Raw genomic sequence first — 18,354 nt, 5'->3', positions numbered from 1 at the left:
AATGAAACCCAATACAAGTCCATTTCTGAAGAAGACTACAGTGCAACCTTTTAACGTTTGTTACAAAGGCCTTCTTTTCAATTAGCTGTTGTAAAAACAAACACCTGCCCCGCACAGTGTCCAGTGACAGCACTATATGCTCTAACACGAGGAATCCAAATTTAGGTTCCACATTCATAGGTGTTGGAACTAGAGGTGCTGGTGGTGCTGCCACACTCCATGGCTTGAAGTGGTTTCCATCATATAGAGAGTTTATACTTTGGTTCAATGGCTGTCAGCACCCCCACTATACAAATTGGTCCAGCAGCCCTGCCCACATTAACTGGCTGGGGTGTGCTTCATTTTAGACCCACATATACATCCATCTTACATTTAACATGAGGACGTCCCCTCTTAATTGCTCTAGAAGTGTAAATCCACAAATCCAGAGTCTATTAAATCTCCATCTAAACTATAGTATCACTACAGTTCTGATATAATAAATCCCTAATGATTCTGAACTTCTCCCTTATGCTAGTCTCATATTTGGCAGGATAACACTAAGATCATCATATAGAACTGTAACTGCACACTGTTATTTGATAACGCCTTCCATTCACATATCTTTAAAATGCTTTATAAACATCGATTAATTAAGCCTCCTAACAGCTCTGTGAAGAATGTATTCTGATCCCTATTTTCAACAGGGAAATTTACACAGAGTAAGTTACCCAAGGTCACACAGCAAGTCAGTTCCAAAAGAGACCTTAGAATTCATGACCCTTGCCTCATCCAGGACCCACTTGATAACATGCCCTCCTACAAGGTATTGCAAAATTCTGGTTGGCTGTTATTTATAGCGTGTGCATATAAAACAAATACTTCAAGTCAGCAAGGATAAACAATGTATGAATCTACAGTAGGCACTCTAAGCATACACTGTATTTGTGACTGAAGCCTTTTATTCCCAATTTATCTGTCCATAATTATGAACCAAGAATCATTCTGCCAAAACCCTTTTATGAATGAGTACAATAAAATACTGAAATTTTGTTTTTCAATTTAATCTCCAAGCTACTTATAACGGTTACACACTTCTTAAACAGGCTCACTATTTTCCTACATTACAGTAATCTAAATCTCTCTGATCCCCCCTTCTCCAAAAAATCACAGAGGGCTCGCAACAACCTTTGAGTTATTCCTGATTTCTGTCAGAAAACTCTGAAATGACAGCCAGCCATATTATTTATTCCTGTTCGGTATTCTTGGATTCAGACATCCCAAGTGACATCTGTTTGTACATCTTTTGACCACTATATAATGTCTAGACGGCAGAATCACGGTCTAAGGGAAAATGATTTTGCTAGTAAGTTGTGGTCATACTAGTGGACTGACTTACATACAAAAGACTTTGTATATCTGTATAACAGCCTTCCTTATGTGGTGTGAAAAGGGTCTTTCATCAAAAAGATAGGCATTGCCTATAAGAGTGAAAGGACACTGGGCAGTGGCAGAATCTTCATCCAGTTACACTCATTTCTGACCAAAAATGCTGCTCTGTATTATTTCTGTAACCAGACAGCCCAAGCCAACTAGCACAAAACTTGAATTCTTTCCATTCAGGGCTAGAAGACAAGACAACCTCAGTTAAGTACAGCGAGCACAGCATTTCATTTCAGAAAAGGAGTTTCCAAAGTCTGTTTACTTTGAGATGATGTTATTTTATATGACCAATTTCCATGCACAGAATTCGGTCTTACCAGTTCCTTTCAGCTTGAATACAGTCTTTGAGGAGTGCTTAATTGCTTCAGATCCATCACAAATGCTGTGAAGTAGGAGAAACGGTCACAGATATCCCTCTGTCATGAGAGACTTACCACAAGTACCGGTCTTAAAAATCAGATAAGGGGACGTTTTCTAGTTATGCAAGCTTAAAATTTGTACAATATCCAGATTACATATAAGTCAGTATAAAAAGACAGGGGATTCATTTCCCCCTTTTACTAAACAGTTAGCTGCAATATAGCTAGTAGTCTAGCCTCATAGAACCAGGAACTGCAGCAAGCAGTCTCTGCTGGCATGGATTTCCATGTAACCCTCCCAGAACATGCTCACTTTGACAGTGAGAAAACAGTAATGGGAATTTTAACTCACTTATATGCTCAAACAATTCATTACAACCTTAAACTCAAGTCAAGTTTGTGCTTACAAGCAGAAAGAAAATCCTGCTTGCTTTCCAAAATACCGACTCCAGATGTCAAGCTTGGCTACCTACAGTATATGTACACAAACACCCACTTAAATGTGCAAATACCCAGTTTTGTGCACCAACAGTTGTGCAGTTTCACATAGCCACTTTTAAACACTAAAAGCTAATTTATACTTAAAGTTCTTTCTGATTAATGCATGGTGTGAATTTAAAGTTCAATAGCTATTACTGTATAACTCAGTTTGTAGACACACTTATTCCAGAATAAGAGTGCACAAGCAAACTTCCTAAAGAGACGTTTGGATTTTCAAAGGCACCCAAGTCCTACTGAAATTAATTAGGAGTTGCGGCCTAACAATTTTAGGCTCCCTAGAAAATCCAGCCAAAATGTCTAAATGTAAAAGCAATACTTTGGAAAACATGCCTTTTCACCTGTGGTTATTGGAGGCAAAAAACTACCCTGTACTAAGCAGTCCATCCAGGCCCGCCAACAGCAATTCTGGGCCCCAAGGCAGAACAGTCAATGGGCCCCCGGGCCCAGCGTGAAGTATCCACATGGGCACAGAGCTGGACCGTGTGGCTTCAATTTTAGCCCATTGCTTCTTGTCCTATCCTCAGAGGTTAAGGAAAACAATGTTTCTCCTTCCTCCCTTGTAACAACTTCTTATGTATTTGAAAACTGTTATCATGTCCACTTTCAGTCTTCTCTTTTCCAGCCTAAACAAACCCATTTTTTTTTAAATCTTCCCTCACAGGTCATGTTTTCTCGACCTTTAAGCATTTTTGTTGCTCTTCTCTGAACTTTTTCAAATTTGTCCACATCCTTCCTGAAACGTGGCACCTAGAATTTGACACAATACTCCAGTTTAGGCTCAATCAGCACGGAGTAGAGCAGATGAATTACTTCTCATGTCTAGTTTACAACACTCCTGCTAATACACCCCAGAATGTTTACTTTTTTTGCAACAGTGTTACACTGTTGACTCATATTTAGCTTGTGATCCACTATGACCCCCAGATCCCTTTCCACAATACTCCTACCTAGGCAATCATTTCCCATTTTGTATGTGTGCAACTGATTGTTCCTTCCTAAGTGGAGTACTTTACATGTGTTCTTATTGAATTTCATCCTATTTACTTCAGACCATTTCTCCAGATCATTTTGAATTTTAATCTATTATCTAAAAGAAACATTTCCAATTAAAACGAAAGTTTTCGGGTTGACCAGGGAAGGAAAAGCAGCAATTCATGCATTAAATACAATCTCTCTCTGGCCCACTGTTAGTCAGGCAAGTTAAACAGATACACAGTGCTATAGTCATGTACAAATTCTGCATAAAATACCAGCAGGGGAAGTTCTCCCCAAAGAAATTTCCTAGCATGTTCAAGGCCAGCTCACATCACATGGCCCTCTCTTTCTGAATGACGGGAACTTCCCAGCTCCACCAGAAGAGAAACTGTTTGGTTTTCACATGAACAGGAGACATTTGTAAATGAATCCTGCCAGAGACTGAACTGAACAGAGTAGCACACAGAAAGCCAACATTTACCTTGGATAAAGGATAAGTGAGGGCAGGGGGGAATAAACAAGGTGAGAAGTGAAACAGATCAAACAAAAAATCCAAACACTTTTTTTTTCTAGAGCTTGAAAGTCTTCTACCCACGGTCACAGCCACTCTCTCTTTGAAACAGTGTCCCATCCTGATACACTAGGGCTGTGGAGGCCTATTTTTCTCATTTTAGAAGCCAACACAAATTTATTACTAGATTATTTAAGTTTTTCCAGATGACAGTAAATTACAATGAGGTTATAATAATACTTAGCTCTTATAAAGCGCTTTTCTCTCAAAGCATTTTATCAAGGAAGTCAGTATCATTATCCCCACTTTACAGATGGGGAAAACTCTGGCAGAAAGGGAAGTGACCCAGGCACAGCAAGCTGTGGCAGAACTGGGAATAAAACCCAGGTCTCAGACGACTCAGGCCACATTGCCTCGTACAGAATATATCTGCAGAATTCAGTTAAATGCTGCTTTTTTAAAAAAGAAATGTTTTTATAATGCACATACAGCAGAAAAAAACAGAAATTCCATGTTTATTTACAGGGTTGGACAATTTTATCAAGACCCTCAGCCCTACCCTTGTCAGGTTTGACATTGCAGTTCCTACCATCAGTGAAATTATTTCTTTTTAAATCATCACTTTGATCTTTTCCCACTTAAACTATCAGAATTTAACCGACCAGGGTCTAAAATAAAAAGGGACCAGTACCTTCTCCATCTTCCCTTCTCTCCAAATCTAGCACCTATCAGCCCCACTACAGCTCCAGGCACTCGATCTGCCACTGTGATACGCTCATCTATTTTCAAGTCTCACCTATACACTTATTCTCTTTTGCCTTTGTCTCTCTCAAACTGAGATCTTTCTGCTATTACTTCTTATTTAGCCCTGGAAGGTGTTTTGGGATAAAGACTTTAATAAAGATGCAGTAACCAGATGAGTCAAGTTCTATTCAAAACCAGTGATGAGTTTGCAACAATATCGTACATTTCAACAACCTTAAACTCCAGATTTCATATCTCTGTGAAAAACTGATCTGTTTGGTTTACTCATGTGAGTTTAAATCTGTAATAATAGATAATCTTTAAATACTACTGCCCCTCCTAATTTCACCCCAGGCTGGACCAATCAAAATGGTGCTGAGAGGGGGAACCACCATTTGGGATTATCACCAGTTATTTAATGTGATATAGGCAGAGTAAGACACCTGGCAGAAGTTTATAAGTGGGTTAGACAGAGCAGGGATGCGACGAGCTGGGACAGCAAGCAGTTCTGGCAATGGAGGCTCTATGTATAAGGCATTGCGGGGCTGAAGGAGAACAAGGATTTTTGGACAGAACAGATTTGGAGGCTTAGTTATAGAAGCCCTGACAAAGTTAATTGAGAAGTTTAAAACCAATTCAGAGTGAGACCAACTCTTAACCTACATCCCCAACAGGACTCCCAGCCGCCTCTCGGGGTGCACACCGCACCCTCCTCCCTCGCAGCCCCCTTCTCGGGGTGTTTCCCTCATTACCAGGGGGATCCCTGGCCCCGCATTCCCCCCGGGGTGTCGCCCCTTCCCACTCCCCAAGACCCCCCTCCCGCTGCTCTCCCTGGGGCTCACGCACCCCACCAGGATCCCTGCACCTGGACTCTCCGCTCTCCCCGGGGCGTCCCCCCACCGGAGCCCCCTCGCTAAGGCGCCCGCGCACCCCGCTCCCAGCAGGGGTCACTCACGCGGCCGCCCCGCTCCCAGCGCCGGGGGATAAACTCAGATCCCGCCCGCGCCGAGCTCAGCTGCCGGTCCGGAGGGGAGGGGGAGGGGGAGGGGGCGGACCCGGCCGCAAGACCCGCCTCCTCCTGCCCGCCTGGCGTAGCGCCCTGAGGGAGGGGGGAAGACGGGGAGGAGCAGGGGGGAGGATAAGGGGGCGGAGCCAGGGCGGGGGGGGAGACGGAGGAGGAGGGGGCGGGGCGGGGCAAGGGCAGGAGGGAGAGGAAGAAGGGAGGGGAGGGAGCAGAGGAGAAGGAGAAGGGGGCGGAGCCAGGGCGGGGCAAGGCAGGAGGAAGAAGGCGAGGGGCAGGGCAGGAGGGAGAGGAAGAAGGGAGGGGAGGGAGCAGAGGAGGAGGAGAAGGAGAAGGGGGCGGAGCCAGGGCGGGGCAAGGCAGGAGGAAGAAGGTGCGGGACAGGGCAGAGCAGAGGGAGGAGAAAGAATCATTCTCTTTAGGGATCCCTCCCTGGCCAGAGGGGGCTGGGGGAGCAATTTCTCCCGGGAACAGCCAAAGCCCACATCCCTTCCTCCCCCATGACAAACAGGCAAGGAAGTGGCACCTTGGGAGAGGGGATGGGACCACACAGTGCCACAGGCAGGGGTGCCAAGAGTGCCCATGATGAGAGCCCCCGTCACAATCCCAGCCCCAGGCCTGGCTTTCAGGCCTCCTGGATTGACCTGAGTGACACTCCTCCTGTGCCACTTTGTCGCTCATAACAGAAGGAGTGGTGGGGAGGGGGAGAGATAGGCCTGTCCGTCTTTACACGAGGGAGTTCTGTCCTGTACATAACACTAAGGCCAGGGCTACAGCAGAAACATATTGTCGGCTTAGCCATACTGGTATAGCCATACCGGCAAACCCTCCTAGTGGAAACACATCTTATACCGGCAAAAGAGTGCTTCTGCAACCTGTTCCCCCCACGAAATAATCTGTGCCAGCAAAAGAACTTGTGTGCTACTGTAACTGTTAGTATAGAAATGTTGTTTAAAAAAATCACACCCCTAAACTGGCAAAAATTTCTAGTGTAGACCAAGCCTAAGGGTTAGATACAAACCAACACCTCTTGCCAGCAAATTCAGTGTTTGAGCTAACGCTGATTCTTTAGTCCCAGCAGACACAAACCCTTTGGCACATGAGAGATGTGTTGTATTAGATTAGACCATTGCTGTCTTGCTTCATGGTATGCTTTATGCCCTGTGTGTAGAAAAACTACATCATCACAAGGTCTTGTGAACAACATCACATCACTCTAACTATCTCCCTTGTCCCAAATGCAATATGGACAGGAAGAAACCTTGTTCACCTCGAAAAAGTAACAATTCATGGGGTGCTAAAGTAGAAAAATACAGATTGTAATGGTAACTGACCCCAAATCTTGTTAAATGAGAGAATTTCTGCGGAATGGTTGGGACTCTGAGATCACATGCCTGTGTCTATATTACAAAGCACTACTGCAGCTGTGCAACTGCTGTAGTGTAGACACTTGCTACACGGACAGAAGGGGTTTTTTCCATTGCTATAATAAATCCGCCTCATTAAGAGGCAGTAGCTGGGTCAACCGAAGAATTCTTCCATCAATCTAGCGCTTGGTTTAACTACATTTCTTAGAGGTGTGAGCAACATAGCTAGTTTGACATAAGTTTTAGGTATAGGACCAGGGCCGAGTGTATCAGAATTTATGACAAAATTCTGCCTCATGCAGATGGTTTCTTAACTGCCAACAGATATTGCAGAAGAATGACCAGTGGACCAGAATAAAAGAGGAAGACAAGGGAATGGAGGATTACAAAGTGTTAGGCCTGAATAAAAATACAGCAGACAAAACCAGGTATGTCAACCTGATCAAAATCAGGCTAACAGAGGTTTTTGGGTAATCCCTGAGTGGAAAATGCTGAAAAAAGCAGCATGTCTCCCAAAGCGCTGGGATATAAGAGAGAGGCTGCATTCCTGGCATAGTACCAGATGTGCTGTGTTAGGAGCAGCTCCCTCAAAGAACTGATAAAAGCCCTAGCTTCCCAGCCTCTTTGTTTTCACTCCCTGGTTTTGTTCTTTGTTTGTTTTTAACTCCCCTACATTTCTAACTTTAGGCATGCATGTATAGTAAAGGTGTCTAGTTTCTAGTTATTAGAAGAAGAGGGTGGGTTGCTCAAGTAAATAATTTATGACGCGATGGAACTGTCTATATAGGCTTATACTAAAATGTAAAAAGCAGGCTGGTTCTCTCTGGAGACGAGCTGCTCTCTATTGACGCGTGCACATTTCAATAATGAGCTTTTAATCGAACCTTGCTGGTGTTGCCTGTCTCTCTCACGGTCAAACAACAAACTTTGCTGTCTGGGTTCAAGTCCCCGACAAAAGGAAACAGTTACTAGGTTTGCAGAAGAAGGAGTAGGCAAAAAACTGAAAACCAACGCTGCAGAGTAACACACTACTTCTTGGGTGAGACATGAGGCAGACAAAAAACTTCTCAGCTTCCAATAAACCAGCCATGGTATTCAAGAAAAATTGGCACATGGAGCTGATCACAATATTTCATAAGTCTGGGACAAATCCTGAAAACAAGTGAGTATCTGCAAAGCACTTGCATCCCTCACTGATATCAAAAAGAGATAAGAGTGTTCAGGATTTGGCCCACTGCAGAAGTAATAATAATACTTTCAGCTTTACCTTTCAAATATGATTACTTCCTAGCATGTCCTGGACTCCCACGAGGGCTGAAGAATTCTCATACAAAGAGTGATGCATTGGCACTAATCTTTCTGAAGAAAAAGACCAACTGATTAATTCAAGTTTGAGAACCAATTAAATCGTCCTAATCCTTTTAATTTACAAGATTAATCATTTGTTGCTAACAAACAGACAAAAGAATCTAAAATTTTCCCATATCTCTCACATTTAAAGATACTTCAGTAATTCCTTAAAGAGAAAATCTTGCACTAGGATACCACAAATATTCACGGAAATGTCAAATGCCTTTTGAAATCTTACAAAGCTATTTGCCTCAGTGTCATTGAAGTATGTTTTCTCCTTGTCCCTCATAACCATGAACCAGAGATAGGCATGGCATAATTTAATGTTTTTTTTTATAATTTTGATAGGTAATATCGATGTTAGTTTTGAAGCATTCTTTTTATTTTTAACACTTTAAATGTTCACAGTTGCACAAAATTATGGACGGGGGTGAGGTCCAACAATAATTATTTAATAATGGTAGACACTGAAATTAAAAAGTTAAAATTTTATAACTGCTAACACAAACTATCGACATCACATATAAAAACTAAATATTTTTAAATCAAACTGATAAGTTCTCAAGCAGCGTTTTTCTTACTTTGCCTGTCTATAAATTTTCTATTATTATAAGATGGAAATATTTTTTCATCAGTTTGTGTGAAATTGACATTTACCAACAAAAATCAAGTCCTTCCAAGCCAAACCACAGCGAAACTTTGATATTTTACACATCCAAAAACACTAGTATTCTAGTATTCTGTGTTTCTTGCTTTGGAATGTTTGGGTTGAATCCAGCCCCACTTACCTGGGTTTTCATGGAAAAGCAGGAACGCAGTCCCTGAAACTGAATGCTGCCTAATATTTGTTTTTCAGATGCAGCCTTGAACTGCCAAAGATCAGTTGCATTCAATGTGCAAGAATAAGGAAGGTGCCAACAATTCTAGGTCTACTGACTCCCCATCCATGTCTTGTCTTGTGATATTATGCAAGGGCTGAAAGATCTACTTTTGCTTAACTGTATAGTTTAAAATGACACATTTAATATTATCCTTTCCTAAGGCTCTAAACATGCACAATGGTAATTGAGAGTTGTGTCACAGTGGCAGAGAAAAAGGTGTCTGACCAGTTTGTTCACTCTTGACCAAAAATAAATACAGATGAAATGTGCTGATTATTTCTTTGAGTGGTAGATGTTTAATGTACGGCCTTGATTGTTTACTGTACCATGCTGATAAGGTCTCAGCTGGAGTACTGTGTCCAGTTCTGGGTGCCACATTTCAGGAAAGATGTAGACCAGGGTTCGGAAACCTTTGGCACGTGACCTGTCAAGGAATTCCGCTGGCTGGCTGGGATGGTTTGTTTACCTGCAGCATCTGCAGGTTCGGCTGATCGCAGCTCCCACTGGCCACTGTTTGCCATTCCAGGCCAATAGGGGCTGTGGGAAGCGGCGGCCAGCACATCCCTCGCCCTGCTCCACTTCCCGCAGCCCCTATTGGCCTGGAATGGTGAACCGCTGCCAGTGGGAGCTGCGATCGGCCAAACCTGCAGATGCTGCAGGTAAGCAAACTGTCCCGGCCTGCCAGTGGGTTTCCCTGACAGACCACATGCCAAAGGTTACCAATCCCTGATGTGGACAATTTGGAGAAAGTCTAGAGAAGAGCAACAAAAATGATTAAAGGTCTAGAAAACATGACCTATGAGGAAAGATTGAAAAAATTGGGTTTGTTTAGTCTGTAGAAAAGAAGACAAGACTGAGCTTTCAAGTACATAAAAGGTTGTTACAGCAGGAGAGTGAAATATTGTTCTCATTAACCTCTGAAGATAGGACAAGCAGCAAGGGGGTAAATGTAGAAAGGGCGGTTTAGGTTGGACATTAGGGAAAACTTCCTATCAGGGTAGTTAAGCATTGGAATAAATTGCCTGGGGACGTTTTGGAATCCCTGTCACTGATAGTTTTTAAGACCAGGTTAGAAAATAGTGTCAGGAATGAACTAGTTCAGGGGTCGGCAACCTTTCAGAAGTGGTGTGCCGAGTCTTCATTTATTCACTCTAATTTAAGGTTTCACGTGCCAGTCATACATTTTAACGTTTTTAGTAGGTCTCTTTCTATGTCTATAATATATAATTAAACTATCGTTGTATGTGAAGTAAATAAGGGTTTTTAAATGTTTAAGAAGCTTCATGTAAAATTAAATTAAAATTTAGAGCCCCCTGGACCGGTGACCAGGACCCAAGCAGTGTGAGTGCCACTGAAAATCAGCTCACGTGCCGCCTTTGGCACTCGTGCCATAGGTTGCCTACTCCTGCACTAGTTATTACTTAGTCCTGCTTCGAGTGAAGGAGACTGGATTAGATGATCTGTTGAGGTTCCTTTCAGCCCTACACTTCTATGATTAGGTAATAAAGGGCAGTTCATTGAAGAGCCCTCTAAACACAGCTTTCACATGAAAAGGTGAGAGCCAAAGTCCACTTGCGATGGAGGAAAGCCAAGCACTGAGTTAGTGGCTGTCGTTACATTAAACCAATGCTTAATTGTGTTGAAAGAGGTGCTGGGGCTCAAGCAATTAGATGCTGGGGGCTCAAGCAATTTTTTTACTTTCATAACTGACACGGCAGGTGCCAGGGCTATGAATTACCAAGCCTAGAGGTGCTGGGGCTCGGCCTTGGGAAGGCCTGGCACAAATGAGGCACTGCACTAGACCTTAATGCTGAAAAAGCCAATAAAAGGGATAATGAACTGGAAAATGAGGGGATTAAAATAGATTTGGGGAAATGCTACCTATTGGAAATACAGCTATGGGAAATGATGTGGCTATAGAGACTAGAAATGATGCCAGAAAGACCTGCTACAATGAGTTGGACACACCTGTTTTGTACACTTACTAATGCAATGTTATAGCTGAGCCCTTAAATTCACAAAAATCAGGAAAACACCTGCCACGACTATCATTTGGCCACGTTGCAATAAGAATTAATAATCAACACTGCGTATAGTAATACAAACTCTTACATCAGATCTATAGGGGAAAACTAGCTTTGAATTTCCAGACTTCAGTGCATTTAAAAGCTGTAATGTTGCATTTTTTCATTCTCATTTAATGGCATCAGCAGCAGCACCTATTGCTGGTTCCTCCTGGAGACTGATCCTGCTGGTGCTTTTCATATGGTTTTTAACTGAGCATGAAATGTATGAGAACTCCAAGACTAGAGCTGTGAGAACAACTGATTTTTTGATTTGGCAGCAGGTCTGAAAATTTAGAAAAAAAGTTCATTTTAGATCAACGCCAAACAATTAATTTTGAATACTCAGCAAATCAAAAAATTAAAAAACGTTTTCAGTTCCATGAAATGTTATGTTTTGTTTTGCTTTGAATTTTTAAATTTTTAAATAAAACTGAAGGAAATTTCAAACCAATTCATTTGAAATTGAAAAATCACAATATTTCATTTCTAAGAGGAAAAAATGAAACATTTCAGTTATTTCAGAACTTTTGTTTTTTGTTTTTAGTTAGGTTTTTTTTTTTTCAACTGAAACAGTTTGGCAAAACTGACTTAAATTCACAAAATGGTGTGTTGGTCGACCCATAATCTAAATTTTTCATCAAAAAAAGTTTCAACCAAAACATTTTGCCCAGCTCTGTCCAATACTGTTTGGTCAATTCCAGTAAAGAGTGGCAGCTATTATAAAAGCACCAAGAGACAGATCTTTATGGAGTGACTCTACAAAACACAAATGAGAAACAACAAAGCAAAGAAACAATTTCTACAGCATTTTCACCTTCTTCCTAGAGAGGTTACCCATAGAGGAATTTGGCCTATCAACTGAATTGTGTCAGCTAAAGAGGAATACAGAAATAATACTTGCTGCAATTGCAAAGCAAACGAACAAACAAAAAATTCTCAAGATTGAATGTTTTTAATTCTGGTTGTTTTTTCTTCCTGCTGTACAGTGTTTTTATATTTGGTAAAAATCACAATGTAAATATTTAAAGATTAGGCAATTAGCCTCCATCTGTTTTTCCTTCAGCAGCTTCGTATGGTATCAGGTTCTATAGTTAATGTACGTGTGTGTTAACAGGACTTTTGTCCAAGGGAAGATCTGGTTACTTTTCTTACATTTTAGTGTTATGTAGCTGTAATCTTCAGTATTTGGTCTAGGGAATGTTGATGTGTAACCCACACACCTCCTTGGTGTAGTGTTCTGTCCCATCCAGTGGCATTGAGACCACTTAAAGAGAGAGATAAAATGAGTCTGCTCTACAGCCTTAGCTAGCAGCCAGCTGGCCTTTAGCTCATGCGGTAGAGGATCATGTATTAAGCTGCAGAGGTCTCCGATTTAATCCTGCCTGATAATCAGGGGTGGCTCCAGTCCCCAGCCCGCCAAGTGCAAGCTTGGGGCAGCATGCCGCGGGGGGGCGCTCTGCCGGTCGCTGGGAGGGCGGCAGGCGGCTCCAATGGACCTCCCACAGGAATGCCTGCATAGGGTCCGCTGGTCCCCTGGCTCCGGTGGACCTCCCGCAGGCGTGCCTGCGGGAGGTCCACCAAAGTCGCGGGACCTGCGGACTGCGGGACCAGTGGACCCTCCGCAGGCATGCCTGCGGGAGGTCCACTGGAGCTGCCTGCCGCCCTCCCAGTGACCGGCAGAGCACCCCCCATGGCATGCCGCCGTGCTTGGGGCGGCGAAATGTCTAGAGCCGCCCTTGCTGATAATGACCAGGGTCTGTGGTTGTTACAGATGCACAATGTAGTAAGATGAGGCCCTGAAACATAAACCCTTATCAGAGGCCTGGTATGAGGCCTAAGGCCTGAACTAAAGTAAAGGTCAAGCCTTTGCTAACATAAAGCAAAGTTAAGCTGTGAGCCAGAGGCAGGCCCTGCTCACAGAAGCTGGCAAGAAAAGGGCTGATGTTGCAAAAAGATACATACCTAAAAGGTACTTGACACCAGATATCAGAACACTCCAATACTTGCACATTCCACACACATAACAAGGAACAAGCTGACCCATCCTAAAGACAGGGGCAAAAGGGTAATATGATGGACAGAGTTGTTTTGTTCGAACCAACATGTACAAGGTGAGAGGCGGCACCTTGCACCCAGTGGCATAGCCAGGTGGAGGGAACAGGGGGAGCAGTAAAAAAAAAAGACGTCACCCATTGCAGCACTTTTACTCACCCAACAGCGCTCCAGGTCTTCGGCGGCGGGCTCTTCACTTGCTCCGGGTGTCTTTGGCGGCACTGAGGGTCCTGCTGCCATAATGCTGCCGAAGACCCGGAGCAAGTGAAGGTGCCGCCACTGAAGACCCAGAGCACCGCCAGTTGAGTAAAATAAAAGCCCCGCAGCGGGTGGCACCTTTTTTTTTTTTTTTATCGCTCCTTCGGGTGAGTACAAAGGCGCCAGGAAATTGACAAGGCACCACTTGTGCTCAGTGGGGGGAATGGCTGCTCCCCCAATTCTCCCCGCTCAGCTATGCTACTGGTTGCACCTCAATACGTCAGGAGTGATGTGTAACTTGTTGGTACCTGTGTATAGGAATACATCCCTGGGGCGGTATCTCTGTCCAGCCTAGGGGGCAGTGGAGTGTCCCACCACTGACTGGGCTATGTCCATTTTCCAGGAGCACATATGTACTAGCAGAACTTTAGACATCTGATCCAGGGAGCTGAAGACTGTGTTTCGTTTGATAATAAACCTGGATGGGTGCCTTCGTACCTTATCGAAGTCTGTGGTCTTTGGGAGTTCTCTCGAGATCTGCTGTGTCATCTGTCTGCAGCACACAGAGGGAACACATGCACGCAGCCAACTATTATCAACATTGAACAGCGCAGAGCACCACACCAGTGGTGTCTAATAACACACAGGTCCTTTCTCTCTCTCCCCCCTGCTCTTCTCCTATAATATTGTTTGTGCCCTGTTTTAGGAACAGTTACTGATATTAAATAGCACCCGTCATGCCCAAGTTATTGGAGCTTATTGTATTTACACCAGGGTGGGATTTTGGGGAGGCAAAAGTGGGAAAGGAGAACCCCCATTTAACAGCATGCATTAATTGCCTCTTAAATATCAGCTAGGCCATACCAAAATATTCTTAAAGGACAGAGCTTCAAGGCTATTAGTAGTGTACTTGGTTTCATCCAGTGACCCCCATGACAATCATCACCTTTTACAAGATCACCTTTGTGTGGCACTCAAAATGCCTATTTCCCATCTGTTTTGCCAACCCTGGGTATGGTGGGTGTTTCAGGTGGTCCAGAGGTTCATTTTGGATGCCTATTCAAAGCTAATGTATCAGAATTTCTTGGCTCTGGATCTTGGCTCTTTCTGATGTGAGCTCCTGGTTTTGGCTGGGGCCCAGATACTTTGGGAATAGCCTTTCTTATAGTATTTTGGTATTTCCATTTGCAGTAACTGCAACTGCAGAAAGTGAAGAGGTACATATACATTTTAAAACAGAATGAAAATATTGTTTGAACCCACAGGAAAACTGCAGGCTTCAGCTCTATTCAGTTTTAATTGTGGGTGAAGGTTCAGTTTGTTTTATCAGAAGCAGCTTCCTCACCCTAGATACCAAGAGGGTGGAGCACAAATATATCCTTTGAGCCTTCCAGTAAAATGAGGGAAGACATTTCGAAAGGTTGAAGTTCCAATTTGTGTCAGTCACCCATCTCAGGAAGTAAATCAGCCAGTGCTACAGGCATCAGTTGATATGTAGGGCTGGAGGCTAGAATTGCATGCACAAGCACAAGCACGGCTTGCTGTTCATTGAATCAGGTACACAGGATGTGTTTATAGCAGGTGCAACCGAGCATGCTCATCTATGCTAACTGGTTTGGGTTTTTTCACTCAAAAAATAGAGGGGAGGGGAAGAAGGATGTGGGAGGTGACAAATGATGGTTCATTAATAGGATTGTCGAAGAAAATTTTGTGCTAATATAATGCTGACAGACCCTGGTTGTCAGATTGAACTGGGGACCTCTGGAGCGTAGTGCATGAGCTAAAAGCCAGCTGGCTGTTAGCTGACTGTAGAGCAGACTCAGTTAATTCTCTCTAAGTCAGGGGTCCCCAACACGGCGCCCGCAGGTGCCGTGGCAGCCCCATACTGGCCGGTGGACGAGCATCCACCAAAATGCCACTGAAAAGTTGTGTCATACAGAGGCATCGCCGCCGAAATGCTGCCGATTTTTAGCGATATTTCAGCGGCGATGCCTCTGGATGACGATGCTTGTTGGCATTTCGGCGGTGACGCCTATTGATGTTGCTGCTTGTCGGCGGAATTTCGGTGGATGCTCCTCCGCTGCCACGGTCTGTGGCTTGTCATCTGGTGCCCGCCAGACAAAAAAGGTTGGGGACCATTGCTCTAAGTGGTCTTGGTGCCACTAGATGGGACAGAACACCACACCCAGGAGGTGTGTGGGTTACTCTGAGCTCCTCCCGTGCTGTTTGGGCTATTTAAGGCAAAGGAAAAACTCATCTAAGAGCAGTTCAGTTTTGCAAAGAGTCTGTCTTGTAGCAGGGATGTCTCTAATCACATCTAGCTGCTAAATGCCTCTGTGGTTTTGGACTAGAAGAGGACCCACCCAGGAATCCGGTGGCCATATCCTGAAACATACAGCGGCGGTTCCAGTCTGTGCTTTAGATAAATGGCTCTTTGGATCTGAGTCAGGGGATCTGAGAAGTCAAAGCCAGAGGGGCCAGTGTTTGACTCTGAAACGAGCATCCTCTGCCACTGTTCAGGACCAGGCGGACTGAGCCCCTCCTCCGTGATAGACGCTATCCCCAGGAACACTACCACCCCTTCTTTCCCCTGTAAGCTACAGCTGCCATCGCCATGCAGGCTTTTATTGAGACTTGGGGACAGTTTGTCAGTGTCAGGAGCTTCAGAGTTGCACACATGGCCCAGATTCGGACCCGTTTGCTCACCATTTGCTCCTTGGGGGCTTAGGCGGTCTTTAAACGGAGCCAGAGGCACGTAGCTGTGCTGCCCCTGGAGCAGGTCAGGGAGGGAGCCGGGATCCTCCTCTAGTTCCGCCTTGCTCCGTGGGAAACCAGTCGGCTCCTGCTCCACTCTGTCCTTCCCCTTTAGCGCTGGCTCAGCTGGTCTGGCGGGTGCGGCGGTAACTCGGGAACCGGTGAGCCGCCCACCTGCACAGGCATGGCGGCCGCAGCGCTGCGGAGGCTGCTCTCCCCCAGGTGTGACCTGTGAGGTGCACGGGGGAAAGGGGTCACTTTGCGCCCCGTTACTTCGCTGCCCAGGAATGTAAACGCAAACAGGGTCTGTTCCCTGGCTTCTTAAAAGCATCTTATTTATGCCTTTAAGTGTAACTAGCCACACCTCACTCTTGATGCAACCCCTGCTGGAAACAGCAAAATTGCCTTCTCCTCTTTCCACCCTACTAAAGATGTCAATCAAAGATGAGAAAAACAGCAAACAGAAAGGAAGTGGATGGAGGGAAGAGGGCATGACAATGAACACTGCCCCAGTAACTCAAAGCTATGGAATATCAACATTTAATAACACTGAGCATGCAGCAGGAATGCATCGCTCACACATCAGTTCCTATCAGGCCTCACAGACAGACAGCTCAGTCCACAGATCTCTATCCAAAATGGTTAGATTCTGAGTATACAGGATGGTGCATTATGGGGTCCTCGAGTCAACGGCTACGCGGGTATTAAAATTCTCGTAGGATTGAATTCTTCTTAAATAATCACTGGGCTCAGGTATATTTCCTCATATCATCTTCATCCTTTCCCTCCTCCCTCAAGGCATAAGCAGGGGGCATTAAAAATAGGAGTAGTATCAAACTCATATTTTCTCATTCTATAACAGACAAAATGTGACCTGGAAATAAAACTGCAGTGTCAGCTTAGTATCCACAGAGAAATCTGCCTTCCTAGATATTAATTTTCACCTACAAGCCTCTTTCACCTTAGGCAGTATTGGGACATCTATGTATCTAGCTCACCTGCTATACAGCAGGAATGACAAAATCCTTATCTCCCCCAATCACAGCTAATTTAGCCAACAACGTGGGCACCCCACCTCCCCCTGTCCCCTCCCCACACACACAGAGTTTGGCAACATATTGCATCCCCAAAAATTCTACTAGAATACGGAAGATTGTACCAACGTGGAGAAATGTTCAGCTTTTCTTCTAAATTATAGTCTAGCAAAGATGGGAAGGTCCCACCTAGGTAATTATCCTCTCAATTTTGCTCATTATAGCCCAATAATTTCAGGTTTCAGTTCTTTGCAATGCTGTCAAGTGTTTTAGTTGTGCAATGGGATGCTGTATTGTCTTTGGTCATACTGCAGAGAGGGCTTTAGAACTGTTAAGTGAGGGCTATAGATGTTTCCATCATAGCAGGGACATCTATACCCCGCTGTTTAAAGTGTGAATATACCTTCTATTGCTTCCACCTACTCCTTTCAAATGGCTAAAGGAGGCACATAAGAATTAGACTGCCACCTATTTGAGTGGTGTCAGAGGAAATCTTCTCTAAGCCTGTTTCAGAAGTTTCTACCAGTGGTTCAGAGATGTGGGGAACTGTGGAGGAGCCAAATGCCATTGCATGTTGGCAATAAAGGGAGAGGTAAACTCCCTAAATTCCTCATCCCAAACCCTCTCATCTTAGGAAGAAAAGTTTGCTGCCACTTCTCTGGCAGTGGCACCAACAGATGTTAAGAAAAGAAGCTGCCAAACACAGGGCCTACCCCTGCAACGTGCAGATCAGGGCCAAATCCCTGTGAATGCAGAAGAATAAAGCTCAGCACCTTGCTGTCTTGGGCTCAGAGTCCCTTGCAAGGGAGCTTTCAGTGAAACCAAACCTTAGGCAACAGACAGGTTGGGCATTTTCACAGCACAGGGCAATGCTCTGTGGTGCAACAATACATCTTCCCCAAGTGGCCACATAGCTGCCCACCCCTTCCCAGGGCCCAGAATTAGCACAGCCATTTATGATGCTGGGGCTGTTCCACTGCTGGAGAAAGAAGAAAATAGATCCTCATTTTCCTACGATGTCCTCCTGCCGCTGGAGGTGAAGGAAATGTGTTGTGAATTACCAAGTGCTGTCCCCAAAGAAAGTGACAAATTAGCTCTTCAGGGGAGTATGCAGAGATG

The 18,354-nt window shown here is 44.3% G+C and overlaps 1 protein-coding gene across 5 annotated transcripts in view; it reads right to left on the bottom strand.

Moving 5' to 3' along the window:
* SLC26A2 (solute carrier family 26 member 2) overlaps positions 1-16,307 on the bottom strand; it is a 37,153-nt gene extending 20,846 nt beyond the window's left edge. Inside the window, exons 1-3 of one of the 5 annotated variants that reach the window (XM_050962645.1) lie at positions 16,154-16,307; positions 13,946-14,000; positions 8,168-8,259 (exon numbers count right to left, since the gene is read on the bottom strand). The gene's annotated coding sequence lies outside the window, so the exon portion shown is untranslated. Of the gene's footprint in view, positions 1-1,739; positions 1,805-5,358; positions 5,384-5,467; positions 5,557-6,560; positions 6,719-8,167; positions 8,260-13,945; positions 14,001-16,153 lie in introns of those variants that run through there. The other 4 variants (XM_050962642.1, XM_050962641.1, XM_050962644.1 and 1 more) reach the window with 4 other exon arrangements.
* Positions 16,308-18,354: the final 2,047 nt, after the last annotated feature.

Source organism: Gopherus flavomarginatus, chromosome 7 (genome assembly GCF_025201925.1).
Source record: "Gopherus flavomarginatus isolate rGopFla2 chromosome 7, rGopFla2.mat.asm, whole genome shotgun sequence".
Classification (NCBI taxonomy): Eukaryota; Metazoa; Chordata; order Testudines; family Testudinidae; genus Gopherus; species Gopherus flavomarginatus.
The sequence above is the reverse complement of the archived record's forward strand: the minus strand, read 5'-3'. Positions and strand labels throughout refer to the sequence as shown.